This window comes from Lactuca virosa, chromosome 9 (genome assembly GCF_052849685.1).
Source record: "Lactuca virosa cultivar CGN04683 chromosome 9, Lactuca_virosa_CGN04683_v6, whole genome shotgun sequence".
In the NCBI taxonomy this organism is placed as follows: domain Eukaryota; kingdom Viridiplantae; phylum Streptophyta; class Magnoliopsida; order Asterales; family Asteraceae; genus Lactuca; species Lactuca virosa.
Window position 1 is genome coordinate 248,377,217 of NC_136434.1, and position 24,746 is coordinate 248,401,962.

The window sequence follows — 24,746 nt, forward strand, 5'->3', positions numbered from 1 at the left end:
CCTCCATGGTTTCCCAAAGACAGGGTTGACCAAACCCTAAGTCAACAGAAGTCAAAATCGAGTCAACAGTCCATGTTGACCCTACTCGTCAAGTGCAATCATGGAACTCGACGAGTCTGCTCGCCATTCCCAGAATTACTCAAAAGTCTGGCTTAACTCGCCGAGTTGCTGCACGATCTAATCCATCGAGACAACCTCATCCGACTCGTCGAGTTGGCTTCTTAACTCGGCGAGTCCATTCAGACTCATCTCTCATTCGGTCATTTTCAAGGCAGGGAACTTCCTCAAACTCTGGATCTACACTCCTAAGGCTCGTCTATCACGTAAAGTCACAGGATTTACGTTCATGCATGGCATTTTGAGCTTAAAATGCCAAAACACACCCCAAAAAGGGTTTTTCACTCAAGATCACTATTATGGTTGGATAAAGCAGGGACTTTTGGACTCTAGGGACCTCACATGTTCTAGATCTGAAGTTCAATCCTTTCATTGAGCATGGAACCCTCAAGGTCCTCATATTTGGGTGGAAAAACCCTAGATTCACAAAATCATAAGATCTATGTAATAGGATGAGAAAGGTGAAAGCTTTATACCTTTCCTAGAAGCTTTAAAGTGAAACAACCTCAGATGTAGCAGCACCCCCTTGTCCCTTGCCTTGGAAATCTTCTGTGACATCCCCATTTTCACGGCCAGAAAAGACCGATTTTGTTTATGCTTTATAAAAATTAGAGTACCTCTTTTAATAAAAATGTTGCGGAATTTGTTCCCAGAAAAACATGATAAATACCTTATCAAATCATTTCCAAAGAAATGTATTTCATTCATTTTCAAAACATTGGGATGTCATCGTCAATACAGAAACATAAGCATAAACAGAACTTACATTCATTTACACTAGTGATCTACATCTCTTTTAAATCTCTCAGTGTAAAGTAGCTTCATATCGACACCTGTGATACAAATAAGCTTGAGTGGCTCAGGTTGGGAAACCTGGTGAGTACATAGGGTTTTCAACCCACAATAATATAATTATTATGTTTAATCATCAAACAATCAACCCAATTACCCATCCCCATTATCTTCTTTTACTCTTAAGGATCTACCCTAAGAATCGAATATATCTCGTTCATTCATTCCTAAGGATCATCCTAAGGAATCGGCACGAAGTCCATCATCACCGAGGTTTAGGCACTAAGTCTGCATAGTCGCCAGGATTTATACAACAGGCACTAAGTCCGCATAGTCGCCAGGGTTCTAGGCACTAAGTCTGCATAGTCGCCATGGTTTATACAACAGACACTAAGTCCGCATAGTCGCCAGGGTTTTGGCACCAAGTCTGCATGATCGCCAAGGTTTAGGCACCAAGTCTGCATGATCGCCAGGGTTTAGAGTACACCGGGTGAACACATCGTTCACAACACCTACAGGTTGCGAGCCTGCTAGTGTTCCACTGGACTGTCTAGAATAGTCCGTGGTTGTCATCCATACTCTGCTAGATGACGCGGCCATCATTTGGGAAAGGCTTCTCACATCGTCCACCTCTCACACTCACCTCGTGGTCTATAACACCTCTCAACTCATCATCCAACTCATATTCCATCTACCCATGTTTTACCCAACATATGATGTAGATATAATTAATTATATAGTTTAAATCATATAAAACTTGTATAAAACCGTTCATCCAGCATAGATAACAAGTATACAGATAATATGCACACATAGCACGTAATTTATATAAAATACTTCATATCTATGTGTAAGATGAAAGTAACTATGCACTCACTTGATTAGGTGGTGACTCGGTACTTGAACAACGCTTCGTTACTTCTTAAAACAATTTCCCTTGACAAAACCTAGTATCAATACCACTAGGGTTTAGTCTAACGTTAACCGCGACTAATTAATAGCCTAGCTATTATTATTATTATTATTATATAAGCGTTAAATAACACTCAATATATTCATAATAATAGCCCAAATAATTATTTTAAGGACCTAATAACATTACTATAATTATTTAAAAGCTATATTAAAAATTGCATATGCGTAGCTCACTTACAGCGGGTTTTTAAGAAAAACCGGGCTTTGCTCGTAGCAGCGTTTCCGAACCGAAAGTCCCTTTTTCTCGGGACTCCAGGAGCCTCGGGGCTTCCTTCGGGTGCTAGGGGTTTTTCCTAGGGTTTAGGGGAGTTAAAATGGGTTAGAGAGAGAAAGTATTTAGAGAGAGAAGTGGAAATGTGTGAAAAATCCGGGAGAATTCGCATGGTATTTATAGGGGCCAGCAGCTCGGACTACGCTGCGCGTTCAGCATGTTACGCGGGGCGTAACTTCAGATAGGATGCGAGGTGGTAGTCTCCGGGTGGTGCGACGTGGCTTAAGCTGGACCGAGGGAGGGCTCGCGTACGCGGCGCGTTCGGAAGAGGCTACGCTGGGCGTAATGCGAGGGTGACGCGTCCTTCATCCGAAGCGAGACCGTGCTCAGCAAGCGACGGCTGAGATTTGGCCACGTCATCGCTCGAGCAGCAGATTTCGTAATTTCCCTTTCCGACTTCAAAAAAATCATAACTTTTGCATACGAGCTCCGTTTTCGACGTTCTTTATATCCACGCGTAGGTGGGAATGTACTCTACAACTTTCGTTTAGACTCCGTCGGCTAATTTTGACTTTATTTTAAAAGTTACATTTTTAACAGGCCGGGACAGGATTGATCCGTTAAAAATTCATAACTTCTTCATCCGATATCCGTTTTCGTCTGTCTTTTTATCGTTATGCTACTAATAACGAGATCTTCGATTCTCGTTTAGGTTGTGTCGGCTAAAAACCGCTCGATCTAATATTCGAACTTCGGGATGTACACCGCTAAGCCGAAACTTCGAAAAATTATAACTTCCTCGTACGAAGTCAAATTTGGGTCTTCTTTTTATGGGCGTTCTCGGTTTAACGTATTCTACGACTTTCGTTTAGATAGTTAAGGCTAAAACTCGCTCTATCGTAAATTCACTATTTACGCTTCCCGGTGTCGTGCCGGTTTTGCCGTAAAACTTCGACGGGTCATAACTTCTTCGTTACAACTCGGATTTCGGCGTTCTTTATATGTACGGAACCCTTGACACATATTATTCAACTTGGGTAAGATTATTTATTATAAATAATCTTTTGTCGAAAAGTCGTTTTCGACCCCTATTATCTCTAAATTGACTAGCCCATATCTACGGGCGTTACATCTTCTATTCTCTTCCCAAAATGCACCAAACACTCACAATTAGCAAAGCACTCTATATCTAGGCTCACAGGTCGTTTAGGGTTTGCTGTCAAGGAAAGGCAGCCACAAATGAGGATATAAGTGCCTTTAAATAGGCCCCAAACCCGGGGATTTAGGGTTTCTCATCCCAGCGCCTACTCGACGAGTCGCCTCTCGGACTCATCGAGTAGGTCATTAAACCCACGTGTCCATTCGCGATACTACTCGACGAGTTGTAGCACCAACTCGTCGAGTCATACTATAAACTTCAAAAGTAAATAATCAAAATGATGTACCTGGGACTCCGGATGTTACAATTCTCCCCCACTAGAATCAGACTTCGCCCTCAAAGTCATGATCGGGAAATAACTCTGGATACTGCTCTCGCATATCAGACTCCGGCTCCCACGTCAGCTCAGACCCTTTCCGATGTTGCCACTGAACCTGAACCAGGGGTACCTCTTTGTTCCTCAGAACCTTCACCTTTCGATCCATGATCGCAATTGGTCTCTCAATGTAATTCAGGCTCGCATCCACCTGAATGTCTTCTAATGGTACTACCTCCGTCTCTTTGGCTACACACTTCCTTAGCTGAGACACATGGAAGGTGTTATGAATCTGACTCAACTCCGTAGGTAGCTCCAAACGGTACACTACCCTACCCACTCTGGTGTTCACCCTGAAAGGGCCGATGTATCGGGGCCCAAGGTTGCCCCGTTTCTTGAATCGGATCACCCCTTTCCAAGGGGATACCTTCAGGAGGACAAAGTTTCCAACCTGAAACTCAAGCTCGGATCGTCGCCTGTCTGCGTAACTCTTTTGGCGACCCTGGGCCGTCAGTAACCTCTGTCTGACCTGCTGAATCTGCTCAGTCGTCTTGAGCACTATCTCAGTGCTACCCATCACTCGTTGCCCCACCTCTCCCCAACAGATAGGAGTCTGACACCTTCTCCCATAAAGGGGCTCGAAAGGAGGCGTACCGATACTGGAATGGTGGTTGTTGTTGTAAGAAAACTCAGCCAAGGGCAGATATGTGTCCCAACTTCCACCGAAGTCCATAACACATGCTCGAAGCATGTCCTCGAGCGTCTGAATCGTCCGCTCACTTTGCCCGTCCGTCTGTGGGTGGTAGGTTGTACTGCACTGCAATCTCGTACCCAGCTCCTCATGAAACTTATTCCAGAACCTGGAAGTAAAGCGCACATCTTGATCTGACACTATCGACGTCAGTACTCCATGTCGAGCTACCACCTCTCTTACATATACCTCGACTAGTTTCTCTGCAGAAGAACTCTCACTAATAGCAAGGAAGTGACCGCTCTTCATCAACCGGTCCACAATCACCCAAATTGCATCGACTCCTCGCGCGGTCCTCGGCAATTTGGTGATAAAATCCATGGAAATCTGTTCCCACTTCCACTGGGGAACGTCTAATGGCTGTAGCTTGCCATGAGGACGTTGGTGCTCGGCCTTAACCCGACGACAGGTCAAGCACCTCTCGACTACCCAAGCCACGTCCCTCTTCATACAGGGCCACCAATAGTCCCTCTTCAGGTCCAAGTATATCTTAGTGGCTCCTGGATGGATCGAGAATATCGATCTATGTGCCTCCTCCATCAGAACACGGCGAGCTCTGCCAGTATAGGGCACCCAAATCCGTCCTCGAAAAGTCATAAGCCCACGACTTTCTGTCACAAACTCAGGCACCTGCCTAATCACCCGATCCCTCTTGCGGTTCTCCGGTCTCACAACCTCCACCTGGGCCTCTCGAATGGTATCTAAAACTGGAGTCATCACCGTCATCCTCATACACACGTCTCGGATCAGAGCGCTTTCGCTCTACGGCACAGGGCGTCGGCTACCACATTATCTTTGCCCGGATGATACAGGATCTCACAGTCATAGTCTTTCACCACATCCAACCACCTCCTCTGTCTCATATTCAAGTTGGGCTGATCCATGAGATACTTCAGGCTCTTGTGGTCCGTGTATATAGTACACCGCACACCATAAAGATAGTGGCGCCAAATCTTGAGGGCGAACACCACCGCCCCTAACTCCAAATCATAGGTGGGATACCTCGTCTCATGAGGCTTCAGTTTCCTCGACGCATATGCTATCACGTGACCCCTCTGCATCAACACTGCACCCATCCCAGAGATAGACGCATCGCAATAAACCACAAAGTCCTCCACTCCCTCCGGAAGGGCTAACACTGGAGCTTCACACAATCTCTGGCGGAGGGTCTCAAATGATGCCTGCTGCTCAGACCCCCAAACAAAAATAACACCCTTCCGGGTCAATTTGGTGAGAGGAACTGCAATCTTGGAGAAATACCTGATAAATCTCCGATAGTAACCGGCCAATCCCAGAAAACTCCTGATCTCGGATGGGGATCTCGGTACCTCCCATCGCATGACTGCCTCATTCTTGGCTGGGTCGACCAATATCCCATTCTGATTAACGAGGTGCCCTAAGAACTGGACCTCTCGTAACCAAAAATCACACTTGGAGAATTTGGCATATAGCCTCTCCGATCTCAAAACTCCCAAAATCTATCTAAGGTGCTCCTCGTGCTATTCTCTGGATCTCGAGTACACAAGAATATCGTTGATGAACACGATCACCGATCAATCCAACATGGGCCTACACACCCGGTTCATGAGGTCCATGAACGCCGCCGGTGCGTTGGTGAGCCCGAAGGGCATCACCACAAACTCATAGTGCCCATAACGAGTCCTAAAGGCCGTCTTCGGAATATCCTCCTCACAAACTGTCATCTGATGATATCCGGACCTCAGATCAATCTTGGAGAACCAAGATGCCCCCTGCAACTGATCGAACAAATCGTCGATCCTCCGAAGTGGATAACGGTTTTTGACCGTCAACTTGTTCAACTCCCGGTAATCCATACACATCCGATGCGAACCATCCTTTTTCTTGACAAAAAGGATCAGAGCTCCCGACGGTGAGCTACTCGGTCTAATGAACCCTTTCCCCAGCAGCTCCTGGAGCTGAGAGGATAACTCCTGCATCTCTGGTGGCGCAAGGCTTTAGGGTGCCTTGGTAATAGGTGTCGCACCCGAAATCAAATCAATCCGGAACTCCACCTGCCTCTCGGGAGGCACACCCGGTAACTCCTCAGGGAACACATCAGGGAACTCGCATACTATCGGAACCTCGGATACAGAACTCGGCCTCTCTGACACGGTCCACGAATCCATCACATACGCCAGGAATCCCATACAACCCTGCTGTAAACTCTGCCTTTCCCTAGCGGCAGAGCAGAAAGTTGATCCAGATCTGGTACCCTCGCCATACACTGTAAGCACTCGCCCACTAGGGTCTCATATAGTCACTAACTGACGCTCACAGTCGATCACTGCCCCAAAACGGCTCAACCAATCCATACCCACGATGACACATACATCTCCCATCGCGATCGGTACCAGGTCGATCAGAAACTTGACGCCAAAAATCTCCAGCACACATCCTCGGAACACCTCAGTGGCAAAAACCGCATGCTCATCAGCTATAGAAACCCTCAGAGGTCGACTCAATGCCTCATGCTGGTTGCCAATGTGATGACTAAAGGCTATGGATACGAAGGATCGACTCGCACCCGAATCAAATAGCACTAAAGCAGGTATAGAACTCACAAGAAATGTACCTAAATATAGCACAGGATAATCATAAAAGAAGCAAAGAGCAATTAAATGGATAAATAGAGGAATACATACCAGCCACAACATCTGGTGCTGCACGGACCTCCTCCGCTGTCAGCTGGAAAGCTCTCCCACGAGCCTTCGGAACCTCGGCATGCACCGGCCTAGCATCAGTAACACGCAGTACAGCAGGAGTGGAACCATGGGCTGATCCCTAAACAAGCTGAGGACACTCGGCCTTCCGATGGCCGGTCTGATTTGTAACGCCCCGTTCCTGGTACGTATTAATTTATTAAATGTCTTTTATAAAGAGCTACTCGGCGAGTAGTAGCCCTAACTCGTCGAGTAGATGCTAGATTGGACGCTGATTTTAAGTGATCTACTCGGCGAGTCCGCGCCTGGACTTGACGAGTAGGCCAGTCTGGAGGAAACCCTAATCCTCAGGGTTTGTATCCTATTTAAACGTCCTTATAGTCCCCATCCCAGCCTCCAACACCCTTAGAGCGTTTCCCCCTCAAAACCCTAGCCCTCCATTGGTGAGCTTGAGTGATTCCTTCTTGATTTTGAGTGTTTTGGTGTATTCTTGGAAGTGTAGAAGAGAAGGAAAGAGAGAAGGTGCAAAGGAGAAGAAGGAGATCCAGAAGCTAGCTTCCATTTGCTACTTCATCTGGTAATAAAGCCTCTACCTTGTTCATTTTCCTAGTAGATCTTCATATATGCTTGTTTTGCCATTTTTGGGACATTTCAAGGTCCAAACTCGAGATTGGAGCTCCCTTAGGGTAGTGAGCTATAGATCTGGACATCATTGAGCCCCAGGAGCTCAAAGTAGCTACCTTTATGCAAAGCAAGGCCTTGTTCCAAACCATAGGTTCCCATTTCTAGCTTATTTTGGTGTTTTAGCTTCATACCTCTATGCATGAACGTAAAGTTGGCAACTTTACGTGTTATATCGGCCATAGAAGATCAGATCTATGAATTGGATGCACTGGAATCGATTAGAATGAACTGTTTAGTGAGGACATGCATAGGACTCGACGATTTGTTCTTGGACTCGGCGAGTCGGAGCGCAAACTCCCGATTTCTCCAAGTTTAGAGTTGTGAGTTGAATCAGCGAGTGGAAGAGGACTTAGTGAGTTAGAACAAGGATCTGGAAGTAGAGGGACTCGGGGAGTCTACGTCCCGACTCGGCGAGTCGAGTCGCGAGTTAGAGAAGTATAAGTCTGGGAACTCAGCGAGTTCATAGTAGGACTCAACGAGTAAAGTCAACGAGGAAGTTGACTTTGACTAGGAAGTTGACTTTGACCAGGAAGTTGACTTTGACCAGGGGTAAAATAGTCATTTTACCCTGAGATTAGTTATCAGTATTTGATTTAGTGTTTATGGGATTTGTAGCCGGGGAGTTCCGGAGCAGCAGTCAGACAGTCTCAGATTTAGCACCTCAGCAGCCAGCATTACGAGGTGAGTTTCCTTTCCAGTAGGAACGGGTCTACGGCCACAATGCCGCCCCGTTTAGTTAGCAGTAGTTCCGAACTTCGGTCTGATGCAGTAGTTCAGTGTGCTTGATGTCTTTGTGATTCAAGCATGTCTTTGTGTTATGTGTTCCGGACTTCGGTCTGATGCAGTATGCAGTATATGTGTTTATGCTAGTAGTTATGATTATGCTATGCTATGTTCAGTCAGTTCTGGACTTCGGTCCGATGCAGAGGGCAAGGCCCTGGTTAGTTCCGGACATCGGTCCGATGCAGTTTCCGGACTTCGGTCCGATGCAGAGGGCAAGGCCCTGGTTAGTTCCGGACTACGGTCCGATGCAGTTTCCGGACTACGGTCTGATGCAGAGGGCAATGCCCTGGTTAGTACCGGACTTCGGTCCGATGTAGTTTCCGGACTTCAGTCCGATGCAGTGGGCAAGGCCCAGTAGTTGCTTTATATGTTATTGTATGGTATGTGGTAGTTTGGGGGAGCTCACTAAGCGTTGTGATTACAGTTTCAGTTTTTGGTTTCAGGTACTTCCGCTAGTAAGGGGAAGAGCTCGGGATGATGGCATGGCACACACCACAACTTCATTTTATCCTGGGAGTTTTATTCAGATATTTTGATATGTTTTGACATCAGTTGACTAGATAAATTTATTATGACATTTTGAGACGCATGATCCATGGATTTATCTTTTAATATTTAATATTATGGTTTAGTAAAGTTTTCAAACAAAAATTTTTGGGTTGTTACAAGTTGGTATCAGAGCCTTGGTTTGAGGGATTCAGGCACACTTTCGGGTATGACTGGACTCAAACTAAGGAAATGGTAAAATATTTTCAAAAGAAAAATGTTTTCGAAAGAAATTTTGAAAAAGAAACTTAAAAAGAAAAGAGTTTTGAGAAAAGGAAAAGGGTGTGGTGCATGCGATCAGCCGAGCTCAAGTAAGTACTCCCAAATTACCCATACAAGTTTATGTTATAATTATCAGTTCCAGTTTCAGTAGAACAACATGCTAGAATAGGACTAAGGATCTAGGACGATGCCTTATGTGCCTGTTATATGTGTTTCAGCTTATTGAGAATTGCATGCTAGTATTGAGTAGACAACAGTAGGATAGCCTGTTTAAGTTATGCCTGGTAGTATGAGCTAAGCATTGTATGCTAGTATAGTTTCTCGTTATGAGGATAGATTTGCTTGAGTAGCTTCCTATGTCCGAATGCTGCTTGCTTCGTGCTTTGTAGGACTCGGAGTGGTGGGAGTTAGCCATTAGGTGAATACGTCACGTCACATGTGATCAGGGTTGAATAATCTCAGAGTGCTGGATTTGGCCCTATTGCGCAGCTCTCGTTTGAGTCTAACCGTTATAGGGACGAGTCTTTTACTCGAAGGATTATCTGAGCCAAGTCACATGTGATGGTATTCAGGTGATGGCTAATTGGCATTACAAGGAGGCCTTCAACAGTTGAGGACTGGATTGGGTGGAGTCAAAGATTTCCCTAGGGCAAGCCTAGGATGAGAGTAGCAGGGATCAGTAGCTGTAGAAGTGACTTGGTGGAGTCAAGGCAGTTCTTGAAAAAGTACGGATAAATGTGGAAGGTAGTATGGGCCCATACTACTGAAAGCAGAGGATCCGTACTTGAATCGAGGAAGGCTGAGATGAGACCAGGAAACTTGTAGTAGTAACGATCCCTCGAGATATATCAGTGTTTCTGATGTTTGTCATGATGTGTTTTCAGAATGGTGGTTTTACGCCCTAGGCTAGCAGTCGGTAGTTCAGGAGCCGGCGAGGGATCAGGATCAGGCTCGGGGGCCGAGCATCTAGATGAGTAGATCAGGGAGTTCCTCTCTTCAGAGGTTACTCGCACCATACTTGAGCAGACTCATGTGATCTTCGGTTCGATCAAGGAGGGTGTTTTAGAGCTGATGGACGAGAGGTTGAGCACCTTCCGTGTTGAGGTGGCGGCCATGATGGGGTCGCACACACTCACCCTCAGGGAGTTCCGGGCTTGTGGAGCTCCAGACTACTATGGGGTGTGGGATCCCATTGCGAGTACCAGGTGGTTGGCGGATGTCGTCAATGCCTTGCGCACCAGCAGATGTCCCGAGGGGGACAAGGTCAGACTAGCATCCTGTCTTCTGAAGGACAGGGCACGAGATTGGTGGGAGGAGATCGGGCATGTCATCGGGGATGACGCAGCGCTTAATGCGATGACTTGGGCTGATTTTACTACCAGGTTTAGAGCCGAGTTTGCACCTGTTATTGAGGTGTAACAGTTAGCCAGGGAGTTTCAGGATCTCACCCAGACTACAGAGACAGTGGCAGAGATTACCACCAAGTTCAGGGAGAGGGCTCTTCTCGTTCCTCAGTACGCAACTGATGAGGAAATGAAGAAGGCCCGTTATCATGAGATGTTGCGGAGTGATATTCGCCAGTTTGTGAGCCGGTCCAGCTGTAAAACGCTGGATGATATGATTGCGAGGGCTCGTGAGAGAGAGATAGATTTGGAGATGGAGAAGAAGAGGAAGCCAGAGGCGGGATCTGGCACAGGGAGTTCGGGCAAAAAGCCCAAGGTATCAGATCACAGATCTAGAGGACAGCAGAGCCACAGTCGGTGTGGCAAGTGTGGGAGATTGCACGATGGGGCGTGCAAGGCAGGTAGTGTCGGTTGCTATAAGTGCGGCCGGACCGGGCATATGAGTAGAGATTGTACAGCTACCACCACCACCACCACAGCAGCTGATCTGATTTGCTTCCATTGCAATCAGAGGGGACATAAAAAGTCCCAGTGCCCGAGTTTAGCAGCAACAGGGAAGGTGGCAACACCTGCCCCTGCTACTCTGAGGATTACAGACGGCCATCAGGGCCGGGGTGAGGCGCCAGTGGCAAAGAGTAGAGCTTTTCAGATGACAGCAGAGGAGGCGCGAGCGACTCCTGATGTGGTGACGGGTATATATTTTCCTCTTTTCTCTTTATTGATATTGATTGTTTCTCATGGTTATATGTTTTCGTATAGGGTCGTTCTTAGTGAACGGCATTTCAGCTACAATATTGTTTGACTCGGGGGCTACCCAATCATTTGTTTCCCTTGCGCTTAGCAGGAGGTTTAGCAGAGCTCCGGGGGAGCTGGATTGCCCACTTGAGGTTGAGATAGCCGATGACAGGACCGTCAGGGTCGCGAGAGTACATAGGGCGTGTTCGCTGCAGTTATTTGATGAGCAGTTTTCAGTGGACTTGGTTCCCATTCCCCTGCGAGGGAATAAGGTTATAGTGGGTATGGATTGGCTAATCCCCAATGGGGCAGTGATTGATTGTGAACTACAATTAGTGAGGATTCGCACTCCTAGTGGGGGAGAGTTAGTGATTCAGGGCGAGAGGCCACAACGCAGACCGATTCTGTGTTCTGCGGCGAGAGCGAGGCGCTACGTTCAGCAGGGTTGCGCAGGGTACGTCGCCTATGTCATAGATGCTCGGGAGAAGGGTAAGGCGACAGTTGACGATGTGCCAGTAGTACGAGAGTACCCGAACGTATTCCCAGAGGATTTGCCTGGAATACCTCCGGAGAGACAGGTCGAGTTTCGGATTTATCTGGTTCCTGGTGCGGCTCCGATAGCCAAGGCACCGTATCGGTTGGCTCCTCCAGAGATGCAGGAGTTGTCTACACAGCTGTAGGAGCTGCTAGACAAGGGTTTCATCAGGCCGAGTAGTTCACCATGGGGAGCCTCGATCCTATTCGTAAGGAGGAAGGATGGGTCGCACCGTATGTGCATAGATTACCGGGAGCTGAATAAGGTAACGGTGAAGAACCGTTACCCACTCCCGAGGATAGATGACTTGTTTGACCAGCTTCAGGGAGCATCTTGGTTCTCCAAGATTGATCTGCGGTCAGGGTATCAGCAGATGCGGTTCAGGGATGAGGATGTGCAGAAGACCGCTTTTAGGACCCGCTATGGTCATTATGAGTTTGTGGTGATGCCGTTCGGGCTCACCAACGCTCCAGCCGCATTCATGGATCTTATGAATCGCGTATGCAGACCGATGCTCGATCGGTCAGTGATAGTGTTCATTTATGACATCTTGGTTTATTCCAAGACTCAGGAGCAGCACGAGGAGCACCTGAAGGAGGTGCTAGAGACATTGAGGAGGGAGAAACTTTTCACAAAGTTCTCCAAGTGCGAGTTCTGGTTGCGAGAGGTGCAGTTCCTTGGACACCTCGTCAACCAGAAGGGCATACTAGTAGATCCGGCCAAGATAGAGGCCGTGATGCAGTGGGAGGTCCCGAGGTCTCCAACTGAGATTCGGAGCTTCCTAGGATTAAAAGGGTACTATATGAGATTGATTCAGGATTTCTCCAAGATAGCAGTTCCACTCACCCGACTGACCAAGAAGTCGGTGGTGTTCCGCTGGCGGCCTGAGCAGCAGGCAACATTTGAGACCTTCAGACAGAGATTGTGCGAGGCGCCAATCCTTACCCTGCCAGAGGGAGTAGAGGATTTTGTAGTTTACTGTGATGCTTCGATCATAGGTATGGGAGCAGTATTGATGCAGCGAGGGCATGTGATAGCTTATGCCTCTAGACAGTTGAAGCCTCACGAGGCTAACTATCCGACGCACGATTTAGAGCTGGGGGCAGTGGTGTTTGCCCTCAAGATTTGGAGACATTACCTCTATGGGGTCCGCTGTATCATTTACACGGATCACAAGAGTTTGAGGTACCTCATGGATCAGCCGAATCTGAACATGAGGCAGCGCCGATGGTTGGACTTGGTAAAGGATTACGACTGTGAGATCCTTTATCATCCGGGCAAGGCCAACGTAGTGGCCGACGCCCTGAGCCGCAAGGCGGTAGCAGCCCCGATCAGGGATATATGTCTGAGGATGACAGTGATGACTCCATTGTTGGAGCAGATCAGAGAGGCACAGGTTGAGGGCTTGAAGGAGGAGAGGCAGAAGTGTGAGAGGATTGTGGTCCGAGTAGCTTCCTTTGACTATGGCAGTCGAGGATTGTTGACCCTTCATGGGAGAGTATGGGTACCGTACTGGGGCAGAGTATGGCAGGTACTGATGGATGAGGCCCACAAGTCTCGGTTCTCCATTCACCCAGGGGCGACGAAGATGTACAGAGATCTTCGACCCGATTATTGGTGGCCCTACATAAAGCGGGACGTAGCTTGGTATGTGGAGAGATGCCTGACCTGCAGGAAGGTCAAGGCGGAGCATCAGAGACCCCATGGCAAGATGCAGCCCTTAGACATTCCCGTGTGGAAATGGGAGGATATCACTATGGATTTCGTCACTAAGCTTCCCAGGACCACACGTAGAGTTGATTCGATTTGGGTCATAGTGGATCGACTCACCAAGAGCGTGCATTTTATACCGATTCAGGAGAGCATATCGGCCGAGAAGCTAGCCGATATTTATGTGCGCGAGGTAGTGGCACGACATGGAGTGCCTGTATCAGTAGTATCAGATCGAGACGTCCGGTTCACTTCCAGGTTTTGGAAGCGGTGTCATGACGAGATGGGGACTCGTCTTCACTTCAGCACCGCTTTCCACCCTCAGACGGACGGGCAGAGCGAGAGGACGATTCAGACTCTCGAGGACATGCTGCGGGCATGTGTTCTAGATTTTGGTGGCAGTTGGGATACGTATCTTCCATTAGCGGAATTTTCATATAACAAAAGTTACCACGCCAATATTGATCGCCCTCCTTTCGAGATGCTTTACGGGAGGAAGTGTAGGACCTCGATTTGTTGGGGCGAGGTCGGTCAGAGGGTTATCGGGAGCACTGAGGTGGTGCTCAAGACCACAGATTTGATCCAACAGGTCCGTAGCAGACTGCAGACTGTGCAGAGTCGGCAGAAGAGTTACACCGACAGGAGGCGTTCGGACTTGGAGTTTCAGGTGGGCGATATGGTCCTCTTGAAAGTGTCACCCTGGAAGGGTGTTATCAGATTTCGGAAGAGGGGCAAGTTGGGCCCCAGATTCATTGGTCTGTTTAGGGTTTTGGCCCGGGTGGGTCGGGTTGCTTATCGGTTAGATCTTCCAGCAGAGCTCAGCCAGATCTACAGCACATTCCATGTTTCTCAGTTGCGAAAGTGCTTAGTGGATGATTCAGCAGTAGTACCCCTGGAGGACATTCAGGTTGACGATAGCCTGAACTATATCGCGAGACCAGTGGTGATTCTAGATCGCAAGGTGAAAGAGCTGAGGAACAAGGCAGTAGAGTTAGTTAAGGTGCAGTGGCAGCACCGCAAGGGTTCGGAGTGGACGTGTGAGCTCGAGGAAGAGATGAGGGAGCACTACCCAGAGTTGTTTCCAGAGACAGCAGACTTCGAGGACGAAGTCTAAGATAAGTGGGGGAGAATTGTAACGCCCCGTTCCTGGTACGTATTAATTTATTAAATGTCTTTTATAAAGAGCTACTCGGCGAGTAGTAGCCCTAACTCGTCGAGTAGATGCCAGATTTGACGCGGGTTTTAAGTGATCTACTCAGCGAGTCCGCGCCTGGACTCGACGAGTAGGCCAGTCTGGAGGAAACCCTAATCCTCAGGGTTTATACCCTATTTAAACGTCCTTATAGCCCCCATCCTAGCCTCCAGCACCCTTAGAGCGTTTCCCCCTCAAAACCCTAGCCCTCCATTGGTGAGCTTGAGTGATTCCTTCTTGATTTTGAGTATTTTGGTGTATTCTTGGAAGTGTAGAAGAGAAGGAAAGAGAGAAGGTGCAAAGGAGAAGAAGGAGATCTAGAAGCTAGCTTCCATTTGCTACTTCATCTGGTAATAAAGCCTCTACCTTGTTCATTTTCCTAGTAGATCTTCATATATGCTTGTTTTGCCACTTTTGGGACATTTCAAGTTCCAAACTCGAGATTGAAGCTCCCTTAGGGTAGTGAGCTATAGATCTGGACATCATTGAGCCCCAAGAGCTCAAAGTAGCTACCTTTATGCAAAGCAAGCCCTTGTTCCAAACCCTAGGTTCCCATTTCTAGCTTATTTTGGTGTTTTAGCTTCATACCTCTATGCATGAACGTAAAGTTGGCAACTTTACGTGTTATATCGGCCCTAGAAGCTCAGATCTATGAATTGGATGCACTGGAATCGATTAGAATGAACTGTTTAGTGAGGACATGCATAGGACTCGACGAGTTGTTCTTGGACTCGGCGAGTCGGAGCGCAAACTCCCGATTTCTCCGAGTTTAGAGTTGTGAGTTGAATCAGCGAGTGGAAGAGGACTCAGTGAGTTAGAACAAGGATCGGGAAGTAGAGGGACTCGACGAGTCTACGTCCCGACTCGGCGAGTCGAGTCGCGAGTTAGAGAAGTGTGAGTCCGGGAACTCGGCGAGTTCATAGTAGGACTCGGCGAGTAGAGTCAACCAGGAAGTTGACTTTGACCAGGAAGTTGACTTTGACCAGGAAGTTGACTTTGACCAGGGGTAAAATAGTCATTTTACCCTGAGATTAGTTATCAGTATTTGATTTAGTGTTTATGGGATTTGTAGCCGGGGAGTTCCAGAGCAGCAGTCAGACAGTCTCAGATTTAGCACCTCAGTAGCGTTACGAGGTGAGTTTCCTTTCCAGTAGGAACGGGTCTACGACCACAATGCCGACCCGTTTAGTTAGCAGTAGTTCCGGACTTCGATGTGATGCAGTAGTTCAATGTGCTTGATGTCTTTGTGATTCAAGCATGTCTTTGTGTTATGTGTTTCGGACTTCGGTCTGATGCAGTATATGTGTTTATGCTAGTAGTTATGATTATGCTATGCTATGTTCAGTCAGTTCCGGACTTCGGTCCGATGTAGAGGGCAAGACCCTGGTTAGTTCCGGTCTTCGGTCTGATGCAGTTTCCGGACTTCGGTCCGATGCAGAGGGCAAGGCCCTGGTTAGTTCCGGACTACGGTCCGATGTAGTTTCCGGACTACGGTCTGATGCAGAGGGCAAGGCCCTGGTTAGTTCCGGACTTCGGTCCGATGCAGTTTCCGGACTTCGGTCCGATGCAGTTTCCGGACTTCGGTCCGATGCAGTTTATGGACTTCGGTGTGATGCAATGGGCAAGGCCCAGTAGTTGCTTTATATGTTATTGTATGGTATGTGGTAGTTTGGGGGAGCTCACTAAGCGTTGTGCTTACAGTTTCAGTTTTTGGTTTCAGGTACTTCCGCTAGTAAGGGGAAGAGCTCGGGATGATGGCATGGCACACACCACAGCTTCAGTTTATCCTGGGAGTTTTATTCAGATATTTTGATATGTTTTGACATCAGTTGACTAGATAAATTTATTATGACATTTTGAGACGCATAATCCATGAATTTATCTTTTAATATTTGATATTATGGTTTAGTAAAGTTTTCAAACGAAAATTTTTGGGTTGTATTTTTGGGATGTTACATGATTGCAGTGGAAACAGACTGCAAAAACCTTGGGGCAATCCTTCGCCATATGCCCCTCCTTGCCACATTTGTAGCAAATCCCTGCCTGGAAAGATCCCTCGTGATTCTTGCCGCACTTGCCACAAGTACGGCCCTTCTGGCCTCCTGGCTGCCGGCTGCGATTGCGCCGGTCACTGGTCTCTCCCCTGAGACTCTGCGTCCTCCTTCGCCTGAGTCTCCAGCTCGATCTCTCTCCTCCTGGCATTCGCATGTAGCTCAGCGAATGTACGGTAAGACGAGTTCGCCATGAACTCCCTCATATCCCTCCTCAGTATGCTCAAGTACCGACTCATGAGAGCCTGCTCAGTCGCCACATGCTCAGGGCAAAACAATGCCCTCTCATGAAACATCCGCGTAATCACAGTCACCGACTCTGTCTTCTGTCGAAGAGACAAAAACTCCTGGGCCAACCGTTCCCTTTCCACAGGGGGAACATACTCATCTCGGAACATCCCCACAAATCTCTCCCAAGTCACCACACCATGCTCTTCAAGCGTGAAACTAGCTGTCCCAAACTTCCACCATTCCTTCGCTCCCGATCGAAGCCAGTTCAGCGCGAACTGCACCCTCAAATGCTCTGGGCATGAACAAGTGTAGAAATATCCCTCGATATCAGAGATCCACCTCATCGCCGCAATCAGATCCTGAGCCCCATCAAACTCTGGTGGCTTCGTGTTGCTGAATTCCCGGTACTGCAACGAGTCACCTCCCTATGGTCTGGCAGCAGCGAGAGCTACGGTGGCTGCAGCAGCGGCGGCCTCAGTAACAGCAACATACCGCTCATCAAAAGTCTCAATCAAAGTGGTCTTAATAGACCCAAACATCTCCAGAATCTCCGCTCGAATAGCTGCGACCACCTCCTCGTGAATCATCCTACGAATCTCATTATCACTAGTCCCACTGCTCCCGGGGTTGTGGTGTGTACCCACCATGATGTCTCTGAAACACAACACAAAATCATCAAAGTCTCGCTCGAGTATAATCGGACTCGCTCACTCACTCCTTAGCACCCTAAGGATTTGTACTTAAGCTGCCTGTAGATCTGGTGCTTTCAGTAGTACGGGCTCAATACTACCTTCCACACCAAGTCCGCAGTCAGCCGAAGTCCTCCTCCTAGGATTCTAATTCACAAATATTATACATCTCACGATCCACAGACTACTCTCTCGGAAGATTCCTCTCAAGCTCATCTAGGTATCTCTTCCTATATCATCTCTCGACGCAAAACTCAGAACATACTCAGAGCAAATAGCAGGTTACACTGATCAAGAACATCTCCTATGCTAAGGCATCACAAATCAGGCAGCTCTAGCCCTAAAATATGAAATACCTAGCCTAATTTCTATCATGCAACCCTAACAGAATATTTCATAAATATCTCATAACACAAATTAAGGGTATCTTGGGAAATCACCGTTCGGGCTCTGGCTGATCGTACACACCGCTCCAACTCGTTTTCTCTTAAAGATCTTTCTCGTTTTAGAAAAATCATTTCTTTTGAAATTTTTTCTCAAATCCTCAGTTTGAGTCCAAACACACCCAGAGGTGCATCCGAATCCCTCAAACCAAGGCTCTGATACCAACTTGTAACACCGGAATTTTCAAACCAAAATTTTCATTTTTGAACATAAAAATCACATATCATATTTCTGAAAATCTCAAGTATCAACATTTGTACAATTTATTTATCAAAAGTTGTTTATCACATAAACCAGGATCCTCCAGAATATATCCCCAAAGTGAGTGTGTGTACAATCAAGTCGGGACCTTCCCGCGATAATCAGAAGTACCTGAAACACATAACACATAACACGGTAAGCATAAAGCTTAGTGAGTTCCCCAAAATACTGCATATAACTTATCAGCCACTCTAGGCTATAACCTGATAAGACCCTCCGGTCAGTGTGTCTCAGTGGGACCCTCCGGTCCCAGCTCAGTAAGCTCATAGTAACAATATTCAGCATAAACCACAAAGACAAAATACAGAATATAAAATACACAGATAACACAATAAACAACTCAATCACACAATGTACCACTCAAGGCAAGTATAGTGAGAAGACTCACCTCGTAAGTAAGTTGAGTGAATGAATACTCTCGCACACAAATCACCAGTCTAGAGTCCTCCTAATCACATAAGATAAGTATATCTAATTAACACTTAATATTGAACATTTCACTAAGTTATCTCTCTTTCTCTCTCTCTCTCTCTCTCTCTCTCTCTCGAAGTGGGAAAAGACCATTTTACCCCTCCATGGTTTCCCAAAGACAGGGTTGACCAAACCCTAAGTCAACAGAAGTCCAACTCGAGTCAACAGTCCATGTTGACCCTACTCGTCAAGTGCACTCATTGAACTCAACGAGTCTGCTCGCCATTCCCAGAATTACTCAAAAGTCTGGCTTAACTCGGCGAGTTGACCCGTCAACTCGCCGAGTTGATGTACGATCTAATCCATCGGGACAACCTCATCCGACTCGTCGAGTCGACTTCTTGACTCGGTGAGTCCATTCAGACTCATTTCTCATTCACTCGTTTTCAAGGCAGGGAACTTCCCCAAACTATGGATCTACACTCTTAAGGCTCATCTATCACTTAAAGTCACAGCCTTTACGTTCATGCATGGCATTTTGAGCTTAAAATGCCAAAACACACCCCAAAAAGGGTTTTTCACTCAAGATCACTATTATGGTTGGATAAAGCAGGGACTTTTGGACTCTAGGGACCTCACATGGTCCAGATCTGAAGTTCAACCCTTTCATTGAGCATGGAACCCTCAAGGTCCTCATATTTGGGTGGAAAAACCCTATTCACAAAATCATAAGATCTATCCAATAGGATGAGAAAGGTGAAAGCTTTATACCTTTCCCAGAAGCTTTTGAGTGAAACAACCTCAGATCTAGCAGCACCCCCTTGTCCCTTGGCTTGGAAATCTTCTCTACTCTTCCCAAAATGCACCAAACACTCACAATTAGCAAAGCACTCTCTATCTAGGCTCACAGGTCGTTTAGGGTTTGCTGTCAAGGAAAGGTAGCCGCAAATGAGGCTATAAGTGCCTATAGGCGCCAAAGCCGGGGATTTAGGGTTTCTCATCCCAGCGCCTACTCGGCGAGTCGCCTCTCGGACTCGTCGAGTAGGCCATTAAACCCACGTGGCCATTCGCGATACTACTCGGCGAGTTGTAGCACCAACTCGTCGAGTCATACTATAAACTTCAAAAGTAAATAATCAAAATGATGTACCTGGGACTCCAGATGTTACAATTCTCCCCCACTAGAATCAGACTTCGCCCTCAAAGTCATGATCGGGAAATAACTCTGGATACTACTCTCGCATATCGGACTCCGGCTCCCACGTCAACTCAGACCCTTTATGACGTTGCCACTGAACCTGAACCAGGGGTACCTCTTTGTTCCTCAGAACCTTCACATTTCGATCCATGATCACAATTGGTATCTCAATGTAATTCAGGCTCACATCCACCTGAATGTCTTCTAATGGTACTACCGCCGTCTCGTCGGCTACACACTTCCTTAGCTGAGACACATGGAAGGTGTTATGAATCTGACTCAACTCCACAGGTAGCTCCAAACGGTATGCTACACTACCCACTCTGGCGGTCACCCTGAAAGGGCCGATGTATCAGGGCCCAAGCTTGCCCCGTTTCCTGAATCGGATCTCCCCTTTCCAAGGGGATACCTTCAGGAGGACAAAGTCTCCAACCTGAAACTCAAGCTCGGATCGTCGCCTGTCTGCGTAACTCTTTTGGCGACTCTGGGCCATCAGTAAGCTCTGCCTGACCTGCTGAATCTGCTCAGTCGTCTTGAGCACTATCTCAGTGTTACCCATCACTCGTTGCCCCACCTCTCCCCAACAGATAGGAGTCTGACACCTTCTCGCATAAAGGACCTCGAAAGGAGGCATACCAATACTGGAATGGTGGCTGTTGTTGTAAGAAAACTCAGCCAAGGTCAGATATGTGTCCCAACTTCCACCGAAGTCCATAACACATGCTCGAAGCATGTCCTCGAGCGTCTGAATCGTCCGCTCCCTTTGCACGTCCGTCTGTGGATGGTAGGCTATACTGAAGTGCAATCTCGTACCCAACTCCTCATGAAACTTATTCCAGAACCTGGAAGTAAAGCACACATCCCGATCTGACACTATCGACGTCGACACTCCATGTCGAGCTACAACCTCTCTTACATATACCTCAGCTAGTTTCTCTGCAGAAGAACTCTCACTAATAGCAAGGAAGTGAGCGCTCTTCGTCAACCGGTCCACAATCACCAAACTGCATCGACTCCTCGTGCGGTCCTCGACAATTTGGTGATAAAATCCATGGAAATCTATTCCCACTTCCACTGGGGAACCTCTAATGGCTGCATCTTGCCATGAGGACGCTGGTGCTCGACCTTAACCCGACGACAGGTCAAGCACCTCTCGACTACCCAAGCCACGTCCCTCTTCATACAAGGTCACCAATTGTCCCTCTTCAGGTCCAAGTACATCTTAGTGGCTCCTGGATGGATCGAGAATCTCGATCTATGCGCCTCCTCCATCAGAATACGACGAGCTCTGCCAGTATAGGGCACCCAAATCCGTCCTCGGAAAGTCATAAGCCCACAACTGTCTGTCACAAACTTAGGCACCTGCCCAATCACCCGCTCCCTCTTGCGGTTCTCCGGTCTCACAGCCTCCACCTGGGCCTCTCGAATGGTATCTAAAACTGGAGTCATCACCGTCATCCTCATACACACGTCTCGGATCGGAGCGCTCTCGGATCGACGGCTCAGGGCGTCGGCTACCACATTAGCTTTGCCCGGATGATACATGATCTCACAGTTATAGTCTTTCACCACATCCAACCACCTCCTCTGTCTCATATTCACGTTGGGCTGATCCATGAGATACTTCAGGCTCTTGTGGTCTGTGTATATAGTACACCGCACGCCATAAAGATAGTGGCGCCAAATCTTGAGGGTGAACACCACCGCCCCTAACTCCAAATCATGGGTGGGATACCTCGTCTCATGAGGCTTCAGTTGCCTCGACGCATATGCTATCACGTGACCCCTCTGCATCAATACTGCACATATCCCTGAGATAGACGCATCGCAATAAACCACAAAGTCCTTCACTCCCTCCGGAAGGGGTAACACTGGAGCTTCGCACAATCTCTGGTGGAGGGTCTCTAATGACGCCTGCTGCTCAGGCCCCCAAACAAAAGTAACACCCTTCTTGGTCAATTTGGTGAGAGGAACTGCAATCTTGGAGAAATCCCTGATAAATCTCCGATAGTAACCGGCCAATCCCAGAAAACTCCTGATCTCGGATGGGGATCTCGGCACCTCCCATCGCATGACTGCCTCAATCTTGGCTGGGTCGAACAATATCCCATTCTGATTAATAAGGTGCCCTAGGAACTGGAACTCTCGTAACCAGAAATAACACTTGGAGAATTTGGCATATAGCCTTTTCGATCTCAAAACTCCCAAAACCTCTCTAAGGTGCTCCTCGTGCTGTTCTCTGGATCTCGAGTACACAAGAATATCATCGATGAACACGATCACCGATCGATCCAACATGGGCCTACAAACTAGGTTCCTGAGGTCCATGAGCGTCGCCGGTGCATTGGTGAGCCCGAAGGGCATCACCACAAACTCATAGTGCCCATAACGAGTCCTAAAGGTTTTCTCTAATATACATGCAAATAAGAATTTTACCAAGGTTTTCATCCTAAATAGCATGGCATGGGGTACTTGTAATATAAAACTAGTAGAATGACATACCTTTCTTGTAGCTTGGATTCCTTAAGACCTTGTGAGCCTAGCACCCCAAATGTGATGCCTCAAATGTTTCACACAACACCACAACTCTTGGAATAACTCGAGAGACGAACACTTGAGCACAAAATCGGCTAGCCCTCACTTGTGTATGTCTTAGTTCCGATTTTGCTCCATATGGGGTTCCTTTTATAGTGTATCACATGTAGGGTTACACCGTTTAAACCCTAATTGACATGGCTTTTCATTTCCTCCTTGATCCATGGGTTTTAACCTCCATGGATCATCCATGGAGCACCCTATGGGTTTTAGCCCAATCCATTGAACCATGGATCTTAAGCCCACTATATAAGAATGGATGATTTACACAATCAATCCCCATATATATAATTAGTCTCTTTTGATCACAAAATTAATTCCAAATTAATTCTTGATCAATACTAATTAAATAATATGATTTCATATTAATATATTATAACTTATAATATATTAACAAATCATAAGTGTCCCTTTTCTCATTTTGTCTATCCAATTGTCATGATGCCATGCAACCCAAATGGACCATGCCAAGTCGGGTCAAGTACATACCAGATATAGTTATGGACTTAGACACCTTATCCAATAGTTTCCCACTTGGATAAGTCTAATAACTATAGCTGGAAGTATGGCTTCAGGATCCGACCAGCAATCATAGCTTTTTCAAAGTCTCGTGGAACTAAGATGACCTGCCATTTAAGATAAGTGATCATATAATCCTCTGCTCTCAAGATATCAGCCGGACAAATACATGGAACAATGTCGTACTTATTGTCCAACAGTTTGTTTCCCGATTTCCGATTTGTTTGACATAGAACTTAATCGAACACATCAATTTAGTTCTGACCGGGCCGGACACATAAGTCAAAACAAAATCATCGAGGGGCCTAGATATCGCTTCTCATCCTCCAAGGACTAGAAGGAATAGATAAACTTCGACTCATATCCTTGTACTAACTACTTGTTGAATCATACACAAAAGCATGTTTTATAACATCGAGTTACCGATACGTTTTCATACAATCAATGCACAACCAACTCATGGTTAACAACTCATATCTCTAGGTTTGAAGATTTATATGATATTGCCGTCTCACGATCACTCGAGAAAAAATCCAAGAAGTGATACAAGTGAGCGTGGGTTGAATCCAATACTCAAATCCCAATTCCAGGAGTACTCATGAACAATGTAGCCCCTTTGTCCCAGACAAACTACAGACCCATTCATGACAGTCTTGCCTTAATACCTACTTCCAAAGTATGATTGACTGTGGATGGTTCGAATAATATGATATACCATACCATAATTATTCTGGAAGTCAAAACATGCAAAATTGAAACAATAGTAAACGATTGACACAAGATAGTAACACTTTACTCATAAATAAATAACAACTTTTATTTAATCATCAAATGTCAATTACACTTTACAAATTTCAAAAATAGCTATCTAATCAGTAAAACTAATATCATCCTTCAGCCCGATGCGCCTCGCATGCTGCAAATGCTTAACCCTACAACGGAAGCATACGGTACTCGACTCATCTCAGCTATCTGAACCTCTGTACTCGGGCTCTGAGTCTTACTCAGTTTAGCGTTACTCTAGATCGGTAAATCTCCTTTCTTGGAATCCTGCATGCTGAACCTATTCAGCACCTTATCCAAGTAGGTACTTTGACTAAGTCCAATTAGTCTCTTACTCCTATTTCTCCATATCCTTATGCCTAGGATATAGGCAGCTTCTCCAAGGTCCTTCATAGCGAAACACTTCCCAAGCCAGGACTTAACCTCCTGTAGGGTTGGAATGTCATTTCCTATGAGTAGTATGTCATCCACATACAATACCAAAAAGCTAACTACACTCCCACTAGCCTTAACACACACACATGACTCATCTTCGCTCCTCGAAAAGCCAAACTCTTTGACTTTCTCATCGAAACAAAGATTCCATCTGGGCGATGCTTGTTTTAGCCCATAGATGGATTTCTCAAGCTTACGCACCCTATTAGGGTACTTTGCATCGACAAAACCCTCTGGCTGACTCATGTAAACATCCTCAACCAACTTTCCATTAAGGAAAGTAGTTTTGACATCCATTTGCCATATTTCATAATCAT